The 13373-nt window shown below is 41.2% G+C and overlaps 1 long non-coding RNA gene across 1 annotated transcript; it reads right to left on the bottom strand.

The window, feature by feature from the left end:
* Positions 1–2960: 2960 nt before the first annotated feature.
* LOC142140325 (uncharacterized) lies at positions 2961–11415 on the bottom strand. The gene is made up of 3 exons (XR_012688407.1): positions 11021–11415; positions 3874–3942; positions 2961–3188 (listed from the first exon to the last, which is right to left on the bottom strand). It is a non-coding gene; the product is annotated as an uncharacterized LOC142140325 (long non-coding RNA).
* Positions 11416–13373: the final 1958 nt, after the last annotated feature.

The following is a 13373-nucleotide window of genomic DNA, read 5'->3' as shown; positions in this document are numbered from 1 at the left end:
GACTTCTTGTCACCCGTGATGTAGAGGAGTCAGAGGAACCAGGCAATGGGGCAAGGCAAGCAGCGGGTTGTGTCCAACGATGTGAAGGTGCAGGGTCAGGGTCAGGGGATGGGAATGGGGCCATGACAGGCGAGGGGGAAGTGGGCACAATAGGGGAATGGCCATAGCCACAGGCAAAGGCTAAACACATAAGACGACATAGTTCGGGGTCAGGGAGGGTGGATGCAACAGACACACCAGGGAGGGCGGACGCGACAGACACACCAGTGAGGGCGGACGAGACAGACACACCAGGGAGGGCAGACACGACAGACACACCAGGGAGGGCGGACGCGACAGACACACCAGGGAGGGCGGACGCGACAGACACACCGGGGAGGGCGGACGCTACAGACACACCGGGGAGGGCGGACGCAGGGCCATCTTAACAACACTATGGGCCCCCGGGCAAAGCAGTGCACCAGGGCCCCTAGATATAGATGTATAGATGTATACAGATACAGATATAGATATAGATATATAGAGATAGAGATAGATAGATGTACTTGCTCAGTGACCCTTGAAGGTTTTTTTTGCAGGTTTTTTCTTTTTGCAGGATTATTTATTCTCATTAAGAGCCGTGCCTATGGGGCCCCCTTGCCCGTGGGGCCCCCGGGCAGCTGCCCATTGTGCCCAATGGAAAAGATGGCCCTGGGCGGACGCGACAGACACACCAGGGAGGGTGGACGCGAAAGACACAACAGGGAGGGCGGACGCGACAGACACATCAGGGAGGGCGGACGCGACAGACACATCAGGGAGGGCGGACGCGACAGACACATCAGGGAGGGCGGACGCGACAGACACATCAGGGAGGTTGGAGGCGACAGACAACTGGGTATGGGGGCTGCCGAACAAATAATCTGAGCTGGGTGAAGGGATTGTGCCGGAGGTGCGTTGGGAGTGGGCATGCAAAATATCACCCAGGAGTGTTGCAATATTTGTCACTGAAGTATTTAAATTATCCATTTTTTATTCCAAACAAAAAGTATACATATTTTTGTCAAACTATACTATACTAAACTAAACTATACTTTTGTTAAACTATATTTTTAGGTTAAAACAATACCAATTATTTTTTCCGAGCCGTTTTTGAAGGGGGTTGCAAGGGAGGCTCCCCTACTCCGACTTCAGAGGAACCAGGCAATGGGGCAAGGCAAGCGGGTTGTGTCCAATGAGGTGAAGGTGCAGGGTCAGGGTCAGGGGATGGGAATGGGGCCACGACAGGCGAGGGGGAAGTGGGCACAATAGGGGATTGGCCATAGCCACAGGCAAAGGCTAAACACATAAGACTACATAGTTCGGGGTCAGGGAGGGTGGACGCGACAGACACACCAGGGAGGGCGGACGCGACAGACACACCAGGGAGGGCGGACGCGACAGACACACCAGGGAGGGCGGACGCGACAGACACACCGGGGAGGGCGGACACGGCAGACACACCGGGGAGGGCGGACGCGTCAGACACACCGGGGAGGGCGGACGCGACAGACACACCAGGGAGGGCGGACGCGACAGACACATCAGGGAGGTTGGAGGCAACAGACAACTGTGTATGGGGGCTGCCGAACAATTAATCTGAGCTGGGTGAAGGGATTGTGCCGGAGGTGCGTTGGGAGTGGGCATGCAAGATATCACCCAGGAGTGTTGCAATATTTGTCACTGAAGTATTTAAATTATCCATTTTGGTGGCGAGTGTCGTCAGTAAAGAGGTGTGTGTGCTCATGAAAACGGAGAGTGTGTTCGTGAGACTGGTGATTTGCTGATCCATGTGTTGGACAGTGCTCAATATTTGTGACAGGTGAACATTCTGTGCATCAGTGGCGTTTTTAAGATTTTGGGCTGCGTGTGTGAGTGCCCGCTGCCTTACATATTCAGCTGGAGCCAGCTGAGGCTCCTCCACATCACGGGCAACTTCATCATCCACTGAAGAAGCAGGCACCTGCTGCTCACATTCTGTAGAGAGATAATAAGTAAAATAAAGTAATTAGAATCAAAGAGTAAGGTGCGATATGATATTTTGGAAAACATCTTACAACGCGTGATGTAGCATTGGTAAAGTGTTAGCTTCCCTTGAATGTGCTAGCAGCCCTTGCCGATCCACAAATACATACATTGTCACTTAAGGTCTCACATTTTTGGATGAGCCCTACATATTGAGACCATTTGTCTTCAGTGTGTAAATGTAATTTCCTACTATGTGATAGTCAAACACATTGTGCAATTGAAGTTTACCTTCACACACACATCCTGAGAGTTGACACTTTTACTCAGACAGATACAAAGCTTTACAGACATTAAGTAAGCAAACTCATCATGTACCTAGTGGTGCGGCCTCTCCTGTTCGGGATGGGCTAGAGCCAGTGTCTATGTCGCCCACCCCAACTATCTCCACCAGGGCTATTGCAGCCCTCGCCCGCTCCTCGAAGGGTGTTAAAATAGTACGTAGTGGAGGCCCCCCACCAGTGCCTTGAGCATGCCTGTGAATCTCAACCAGCTTCCCTTTCAGGCGTCCTTTATAGTCTGCCCATCTGTGGAATAGACAAACATTATTGCCTCACATAGTACCTTCAACTCAAAATGACACATTTTTCAATAAAATACATTGCACGTTTGCTAATCACACCAATTTAACCTTCACATACAGTAATACAGATTTTGCTCTTTTGAAGCGCGTATAATGTGGTAAACATATTATGTCAATGTGACCAAGGGCCATGGTGTTAGTTTCTGGAAACAAAGGGCCTGATCAACAAATGCATTGGAGACACAAGGTGGTTTCACCTCACAGGTGACTAATGCTACTATGTCACAATAACCATATTTATCTATAGCGATATCTATATATATTATTTGACAAATAGACACAGTCAGAAAAGTTAAATAGGGCTATTATTTTTAAATTGGATTAGTACCTTTTCTGTACTTCAACCTTTGTACGCTCATACGGAGATATTTCATTGATGAGCCGTGTGATTTCCTGCCAATGCGTTTGGCGCTCGCGTCCGGTTATTTGCCGGTTGCCACTGTGGAACCTAGCCAGAACCTCTTCTACCAGCACCTCCAGCTCCTCCTCTATGAAATTGTTTTTACGCCTAGTTGGCAGCCCTGGTGCCTGCACATTACTTGGCCCAGCATCAGACATATTCCTATTTCAAAGATAAGTCGTGTCTTTATAGGCAATGCACACAGTCAGGTGGTGATACAGAATCTAAGCACATCCACCCCCTACATAAGGTACCATTTCACAAACTTCTAACTATGTCTAAAACACATGCCCCTTATTATAATAAACATTGTGGCTTGTATATTTAACGGCCATTGAGTTTGGCCACTGCATTTTGACTGACATATTCGTCAAATACTATTGCAACATTCTCCTACTACTACTACTACTTCACTTTTCAAACCATAACATTGATTTACAGGTTAGCAACACACCAAAATGAAGGATATCACTCAGTTGCAAACCCTATATTGTGTAATTATTATTAATATTTGGTTACAAATCAGCCAGCAACACACTTAAGTGTGTACTCCAAATGCAATTTGGGAGGTATGTGGGCAAAATAAGTGTATACATTTGGACCCATGTGTCCATCAATGCAATGAGCTAGTTATTATGGTGTTGAACATGGATACGGTTCAAAAGAACTTAGCATACTGTAGGCTACTATTGAAAACTTTACATGTTAAATGTGAGGCCAGGGACCATTTCCATAGCAGTTTATTTACAGTCCGGCCACACATATTGCATAGCAAACAGTTTGCTACATTAGGAGATACAATCAATTTTTAAATATCCTGAAATTTCTGATAAATTATTATACTTACTTTTCTCCAAAGTTTGCCACAAAAAACAAAAACTATTTTGATAGTCAACTGGGTAATGCGTGGTATGGCCTGCAATAAAAAACAAAATAATTTTTTCAAAGCAAGGAAAGGTAATGTGGTAAACAAAGCTAACCTCCTAATTTGATTATGGATAAGGTTCAAAAGAACTTAGCATACTGTAGGCTACTATTGAAAACTTTACATGTTAAATGTGAGGCCGGGGCCATTTCCATAGCAGTTTATTTACAGTCCGACCACACATATTTCATATCAAACAGTTTGCTAGATTAGGAGAAAAAATTTTTTTTTAAATCTTACAATCTCTGATTTAGTTTTGTACTTACTGTTTGTTGTTGGCTTCCTAGACAAACAATCCAAATCGAATGAAATTTTGATTGTGCTCTATCCAGGCAAAAAAGCGAATGAACAGGCACTAGACCAAAGCACAGGTGGGTTTAAATGGAGTTTTTAATTAATAAACCAGGTGTACACTCTTCTTCCTAATTGCAGAGCACACAGTACTCGTCTCAGTGCAAGCGCCCGCCATGTTCTTGGTGGGAGAGACAATCAGAGACACAACACAGGTGTGTGAAAGCTCCGCGTGTGACGTGAGCACGCCCATACGTGCTCAGCGAACCAATCGGAACGCAGAGGCCCCCATTTTGTGTGACAGACATTATTCCAAAATGAGGGCTACTATTTTCGCCAGGCGTGAACTGCGAGTCCTTACAGAGGGTATGGACAATGTACCCTCTGGAAGGTATGTGTCCAATGAAGTAAAGGTGCGGGCCTATCAAAGGGTCCGCAGACACCTCTGGCTCCGATATAATATTCGGCGAAGCATTGTTCAGCTCCAATGGCGGTGGAGCGATCTCCGGCACCACCAGCCCCAGCTTCTGGAAGAGCTCCGTCGGGAGATTAGAATAAGTGAGTTCTCTACTAATTGCAAAAACATGTCGACATATATATATTTGCTCTATGGCCCTGATTCATTAAGGTTCTTAACTAGAGGAACTTCTTATTTCAGTCTCCTGGACAAAACCATGTTACAATGCAAGGGGTACAAATTAGTATTCTGTTTTGCACATAAGTTAAATACTGACTGTTTTTTCATTTAGCACACTTGATAGATTATTTATACACTGAAGTTTAAAGTTGATATTTGTGTGCTACGTGTAAAAACTGTCAGTATTTAACTTATGTGCAAAACAGAATACTAATTTGCACCCCTTGCATTGTAACATGGTTTTGTCCAGGAGACTGAAATAAGAAGTTTCTCAAGTTAAGGATCCTTAATGAATCAGGCCCTATGTTTGTAAATATGTTCACCCTAAACACCTGACATGGCCTACATAACAATGTGCAAGCACACTATAAAGGTCATGCCCCTTCCAGTGCACCCAAAAAACTTTGACAATTTTCACCATTAAGTGTGGTTTTGAAAATCAGGCATTCTAAGTCTTGACCCGAGTGCTGTAACTTGCTGGTCTAACCTTAAAAAGATTTTGTAGTGGCAGATGTGTTGTCATTATTCGGCAAAAATTTAAAAGGCCGAGGTTTCAAATTCAAAACACCTTAATGTATAGACTCATTTTTAAAAACTCCCATAAGATGCAAACAGATTACAGAGTGTACTAGATATAGCAAAACAATCTTTATTTACCTGCCTATTTAGAGATTTTTAGACTGTGAGGTAGTCCCAACAAAGGGTGATTTCCAAAATATACTCAACGTTCAAATATTTTGAGATCCAAACGCTAATTCAGTGGTCCTGTAAAGAGATAACTAATTGACATCATTACCAGCCCCATGGGAGTTTGCTGACATAAATTTACCAACATTAAGAAAAATACTAGTGGAAATTTTAAAAAAAATTTTTTTACCCGGCCAGTAGTATGTTTGGGGAGTGTGGTAGACAAGACATGCAAATATGGAGGAAGGCAGCAAACTACACACATATTAAACAATAATCAGGGACTTGAACTCATGACCCCAGTGCTGTGAGAGCAAAGTGCTGACCACGAGGCCAGTGCGAATTTTCACATCTCTATGGAAAAGATAAACATTTGTGACAGGTCATGTGAAATGGTTTGTGTTCATCAGGTTTATCTCCTTGCTTTGTTAGTAGCTGGCAATGCAAAGTTTATTAAACATGTATGATCACCTGATTGTGAGAATACTATCAGTTTTTTAAGCTGGTGATTGTGTTAACATGTCCTTTTTGTTTAATTTCCTTTTTTCCAACAGCCCGGGCACGCTGGGAATGGCGGCAACGCCGCCGAGCAGTGGTGGAGGCCCAGGCAGCAGAGGAGGAGGAGGAGGAGGCGGAGGCGGCGGTGGGGGTGCCAGTGGCAGCAGAGGAGGAGGAGCAGGAGGAGGCGGTGGGGGTGCCAGTGGCAGCAGAGGAGGAGGAGGAGGAGGAGGAGCAGGAGCAGGAGGAGGTGGTGGGGGTGCCAGTGGCAGCAGAGGAGGAGGAGGAGCAGGAGCAGGAGGAGGCGGTGGGGGTGCCAGTGGCAGCAGAGGAGGAGGAGGTGGTCAACCAACAGCGCCAGCCGCAGCCGCAGGAGGAGGAGGCGGTGGGAGTGCCAGTGGCAGCAGTGCAGGAGGAGGAGCTGGCTGACCCGGAGGGGTAGCAATTGTGTCACTCCACATCGGACAGCCAAGAGTCAGTGGAGTTTGATGATAGTAAGTGTTTGCAATAAGTTATGGACATAATTTGATAATATTGAGATGTGCATTATACTTGTACATAATGCCTGCTGTGACATGTTGATTAAATGGTGGCTTAAATGCCACAGGTTGAACACTTATAATATCTGCCTTTAAATTTTAGGCCCATTAAACACTCAAACCACAGCCATAGCCATCTTAACACATGGGCACGCAGGGCATTGGCCAAAAAAATGTGGCCGCTAGCCTGGTCAACTCGTCAGTATATTAATGACTTGTTTAGAAATTCTAATATACACCAAATTCTTTGGAATTCCTGTGAGTGATTGTATAGGTAGTGGCCCATGTAGTGCTTTGACCTGGGGCCAATAATGCTGGATAAGACAACCCTGTCCATGGCCCTCTCCCCGTGGCTCACCAGAATTTAGTACATTGATTCAAATGCCTTCTCAACGTCTAATGTGCGTGCAAATGGTTTTGTTGCCAGAGGCCTAACATTTGAAAGTAATGTAACAGTAAACATCTCTAGTAAATCCTGTCTGTTTGATGAAATATGTATACATGTATGTAATGTTTATTTTCTGATTTCTTTCAGCACCCACGGAGGAAGCTGGCAATTGGCCTCCACCACCACCCACCACAGCAGAACTTATGGCCCACATTGGTCAAATTGTGGAGGACCTGGAAGGCCTCCACCAACATATTGGGAATATTATTGCCAATCTTAGGTTCAAATTGGCCTACTGGGCCTCATTTCAATCGTAATTTGTTGTTTTATGTTTTTGTAGTGTACAGATTTATATGTAAATAGTTTAAAAAAATTGTTGCGTTTTAAAAATATATAAGTTTATAAAAAAACAAACCTTGGTGTGTGTGTCTTTATTCATCTCATTACACAACATGTGGGTATATATAATAATCCGAAAAGAGTAAGGAAGAAAGATGATTTGCTTATAACATCATTTCTATAGCACAAAAGGATTTATTTAGCTATTTGCATGTAATCCAAAATGAACATGTGCCCTCCACGAACAAGCCACCCCTATAAGAGGTATTGCATCTGTAGGCCCTGTGTTCCAGATAAATCCCCCAAAGTCAAATGCCCTAGCTAGTTACCAATTCCCCCAAATACATATGTCATTGTAGTGATAGTCCAAGGTTACGTTCAAGTATCAGAGCCAAGCCAGTCACACATTGAAGAGAACCTCGAAAGTGTACCCAGAAGTGTTGTAAGGCAGAAGTGCAAGCGAAGCAAAGGACCATGGTACTGGAGTGTTGTGAGCGTTGTGTTTGGATAAAGCAGAGTACATGACATAACGTGTACGCCATGGATCCAGATGAAAGTCGGTTTGCAGGCAATGTTGCATTTAACTCAAAGGAGGCTGACCCCTACAAACCCCCCCTCTTAGTCCATTCATAGTAATAAATGTCAGCATGCACATAATAATAATAATAATATTGTGCATGGGAAGTAGGATTCCTGAGGCTCTTCTAAAGTTCACCCCAAAAAAAATATTTCTTACAATACAGGAGACATATGAAGTCATTTTTTAGAATGTGGTTGAGCGTTTATAGCAAATCCAACTAAAAAAATAAAACCATTGTGTGAAGTTCATGCGTTTCTTGTTAGTGTCATGATTACAGCCCATATAATAGTAATGCTTGGTATTTGAACTCATGGCTGCTGTGTTGGGAGTCCAAAGTGTTAACCAGTGAGCTACCTGTGAGATGGGTGTTTTGTGAGTAATTTGTTTGAATAATGAGGAGTAACATTAGGTGTGAGTTGCCTTTGTAGCACGCATGCTGTATGGTTGGTGTTGTCTGCCTTTTATCACATCTAAGGTTGGGCTAGTGGGTAGCTGTTCCACTTTGCGTACAGTCATTCCTGAGTTCTAATCCAAACAGAAACCCTTCCTCTGTGTGGAGGTTGTATACACTCTTGTGTGTATCCTTTATGGAAGAGTATGCAATGCATTTTGCTTAAAAGGCAAAAGATGTATTTACAGCACATACATTTTGATACATTCGATATTCATGTGTTTTTGATGTAGCCATGTCCATGCATTTTGCATACTATACGGCGACTTGAAATCCTCTAAACACAGAAAGATTGTGAGCAATGTGTTTGTTACAAGTGTGTATTACGCTAATTAGTAGCAAAGGAAAAACAACCATTCAGAGTTTTGCATATCATTGTTATTTGTCAGTGATTAATGAGTAAGAGCTATCTCGTAAAAATAAGCCCCAGGCATTTGTGTTGTGTTGTGTGTAAACAAACTGTTGGTCCCTCCCACAGTGGGCGTGAGGTTTGCATTGCTTGGCTTGCTGTCAATCAGTTGAGTACCGTCCGTCGCTTGTGCTTGTAGCATGTTTAAAGATCCGCAGGTGGGTGTGTTTTCTAACGTTTGCACTGCTTATTTCCGTCACTTAGACCACATGGGGGTGTGTTTTTGCTGTTTGAGGTACTTATTTCAGTTTACGTCACTCAAAGTATGCAAGGCAGATGCGTATGCGTTTGCGAACTTTGATGAATCGGGCCCAGGGAATTTAACCCATGACCCTAAGTACTGTAAGGCAGAAGTGCAGGCCACTAAGCCACTGTGGTGCTCAAGTGTTGGCTGCATAAACTAGGGAAGCTGACATACATAACATAAAAGTGGAATATGAGGAAAATATTTGGCAGACAATAGTTGCATTTACCTCAAAGGAGCCTGTTCCCTTCAAATCACACACTCCAACTCCCTCCAAATGTTAGGGAATTCACAGTTATACATGTGCAGCATCCAGATAATGTGATTGAATGTGTCCTGTGGACCAGAATCATTTTTCTAAGAAAAGCATTGTCATAAATCAAAAAATGCACCCTGGCCGAACAAAGTTGCATTTGAGGAGGAGGTACATTTAAAATATGAGAACAGATTTATAATTTGGGTAGAGCGTGTCGTAGATCAACTTTGAAGGTCAGAGTAAAAATCAAGCTTTCAAGAGTTTGTGTGTTACATGAAAAAAAGAACATTACTTTCCTTATGTGCCTAATACTAACCTAATTCTAACTCTTGCTATTTAAAAATATCTGCTGGTTTGGACAAAGTTCCTCTTGTGTTCCGTTCCTTAATGATTCAGGCTCACAAGCTGCACACAGATGCTAAGGCCATGATTGGTATTCGAACTCATGATGCCAGTGTTGTGAGACAGAAGTGCTATCCACGTGCTGATCTTATCTCCCATATATTTTTAGTAATAAGGAAGTTTGTGAGGAGGGTAGCAGGTATTCCCAAACTTTAACATTCTCCCCTTCTAATGAGTGCAATGAATGAGGTGGTCTTTCCACACATTCCTAAGAAGATGTGGTGGGCCTTTCCACCCCCTCCCTACCCTGTGATGAAAGCAATCTAGCCCTTCCCTGAACGGTGTATGTGTTTGCAATTAAAATATTAGCAATGTCACTTTAAATTCATTTGTCCAAGGTAATATAATTATATAAATGCTAATGCGAATAATTAGGTAACAACAGTTCTACACAATACACTCTAGATTGTGTTGTAACATTTGTAAACAAACCCTTCGCATCTCCCACTTTTCCCATTCCGTAATATGGATTTATCTTTAAGCAAGAAACTGTAATCTGAGTTAAGAACTTCTTAAGTTCCGTAGTTATTCTTATCTCCATGCTGCGTATTTTTATCCGTTGCGGAAGTCACTTAAGCAGGGGTTCATCTTTCTTCGTATCTGGACTTCCGTTCCTTGTTGAATCGCAACTTTCTTATCTCCCCGTTTTTTCTTAAAATACTCTTCGCAACTTCCGCACAAGATAAGATCGCTAATGAATCAGGCCCATTGTGTTTATAAACTAGGATACATATATCATAATGTCTTCCTTCAATATCAAACAGGATCTTAGTAACAGACAGGACAAATGGAACTCAGAAATGGGATCCATTTTCAGTGGTTCTAATGAACACTATGAATTGGATGGATGATCTAGTACAGCTAAAATACTTTATTATTAAAGAGTTGAAAACCTTCTGGAATAAAGCTATCTTTGACAATTACATCAAACAGAACTTAGATCCCAGAGGGTTGAGACCTAAAATATACTCAGCCTTCGATTTAGCCAATGATACCTTGAAAAAAGAATGGGAAAAATCCTTAAATGCTCAGAGGAACTTATGCATATTTTAATACGACATGATCAGATAAAATTGGACCATATAAGATTGATATTACATAATTAAGTGATAAACTCAAGGATTATGAAATCTTGGACTCCAAAAACTTATGAAAAGTATAAAAAAAGAAATAGATGAAATGGGAAAAATTGATTAAAAAACATAGCGTACATTCGATGAATTTTGGTCAAAATTAGATTTTTAAATGGAACTCTTATAAAAATAAACAAGAATATGGATGGATACCTCCTATAAATACACATCCTCGGAGATTGAGACTTCAGATAGTGACAACACTGGTGACTCACCCCATAGAAGAACTATACAATCTGAACATAGTTTTGTAGGGAGGCACTGAAAAGCATTGGAATAAGATCTCAATTTCACTTCAAAAGTCGAGAAGGGGTTGTCAGAAATATTTGAAAAAGAGATAAAAGAGAGTGGAAAGCAAATTCACAAGCACGTCATCGAAAAATCAGACACTAAATGAAATATCAGATTCCGTTCTGAGAATTATTAATCTCACAGATATCAAGATCTCAGACACTCATGAACGAATACTTTCCAGTGGTTTATCTTTTTCACCAACACATAAACTAGATCGTTTCGGAATATAAAAAGATCTGCATCTGTACACTTGGAAATTACTTTTATATAAATTTTTCAAAAATCAAGAAAAAGAACAAATTGGAAATAGCATGGCTGATCATCAACAGGGGCATATTTCTCTGAATAAAGAGGAAATTGAAGCACTCAGTATTGTGGAAGAACTCCAATCTGAAGGCAATGATCAAGTTAGAGGTAACTAGCTCAATTCTAGATCAGCTAAAAAAAAAGAAAATATTAACCTTCTTTCCAAACATTGCAATATGTCCACAAATAAAAACATATATGGATATGATCTAAAAAGAATTTGATACCCTTTATAAACAAGCTTACTATGTTCATACTCACATTATGACCATCCAGGAGAATCAAGCTCTCAAAAAGATTCAGAGTTGGATCAATGTCATCATTAAACCCTCCGATAAAGGAGGGAATATAGTCCTTTGGTCCACAGATAAATACCTCAAAAAAGTTTAGACAGTTAAATGACATCAATTGTTACACAAGATTAATCATTTTCTGAAACCAAGGACTAATTAAGTAATCTTATAGTCAAGAAATCATCACTAAAACGGATTTAGACTTTCTTTGGATTGAAGATCCTAAAATCCCTACACTATATATCTTGCCCAAGATACACAAGAATGAACATGATCTGCCCCATAGTATCAGGCATTGGCAGTCTCACCAAAAAGCAAGCATTTATATAGATGAACATCTGAGAAGCTATTTCACCACCCTGTCATCATATACCAGGGATACCCTGGATGTACTGAGCAAAATAAGAAATATTGAATTAGGGGACAATGCATGGTTATGCACCAACATTCATCACGACATAGGTGTGGAATTAGTATAATACTTTCTGGATATACCAATAACATCTTAATCTGGCTGAGGTACATTGATGATTTCTTCATCATCTGGGAGGGTGAAAGAAGTCTTTTTGAGATCCTTAAGGAGAACAACTTAAATTTAAAATTATCATCTGAAATTCATTCTACAAGAGTGATTTTTTATTTTTTAAAATTTGACTACTTCAATATCATCCAGTCGAGAACTGTGCACGGATATGCATCGGAAAAAGACTGCTACAAACAATGTACTACATGCCAACAGCTCCCACTTCCCACTTCCAATCAATGGTGTCCTCAAAGGTGAATTTTTTGAGGACAAGACGTAACTGTTCCACCGAAGAAGTATACGAGATGAGAATTTATGAATTGAAAGATAGATTAACCAAAAGAGGCTACAGTAAGAAACTAATTGATAAGTCATAATAAACATCTTAAAGATAAACAGAAACAAGAGATAAGATTTATAGGTACTTCCAATACACAATGAAAACAAGTAGATTATATTCTACAAAAATGCAAATATCTTGGCGCTTGATCCAGATTTGTTGGAAATTATCAAAAAAAGGATTCTAGTAATTTGGAGAAGATCACGTAATCTGGGTGACAAACTGGTTAGTAGTCATTTCACTTCAAAGCCAACCAGTTATAATAAAATAATGGGATGTTATCAATGTGGTAGATGTAAGGCCTGTAACTATATTAAACCCATGAAATCATATTAAGATTGCTATGGAAAATTACACACAATAACATCCTTTATCAATTGCAATACTCACTGCGCAATATATTACCTTACTTGTCCGTGCCGAAAAACATATGTAGGTCAGACAGGTAGGCCTCTCAAACAGAGATTCCATGAACATGTATGTTTTGGGAAAATTACCTACTAGTAGGTGAATTGGCTGCTATCAAAATTGACCCTAGTCTCTCTCTCTGTCTGTCTGTGTGTGTATGTTAGGAAATTTAGACTAAATGTCATAAAAGATGTGGATCAATATTCTGCGCTGTGGATCCTTTATAAAACGAACAGAAAAACCAAAGCACAATGTATACAAAAATGAAAGAATACTTATATTCACTTATTACTTCGGAATATGTCTTTTGATCCGATCATGTGATCGGAGGTAACTATATAAGAGAACAATAGGATGGTTAGTCAATTACCTTGCGAAAGATCCTGTGACCTGGATCGAAACAC

The sequence above is a fragment of the Mixophyes fleayi genome, chromosome 2 (genome assembly GCF_038048845.1).
Source record: "Mixophyes fleayi isolate aMixFle1 chromosome 2, aMixFle1.hap1, whole genome shotgun sequence".
NCBI lineage: Eukaryota > Metazoa > Chordata > Amphibia > Anura > Limnodynastidae > Mixophyes > Mixophyes fleayi.
This window is presented reverse-complemented; position numbering and strand designations above follow the sequence as displayed.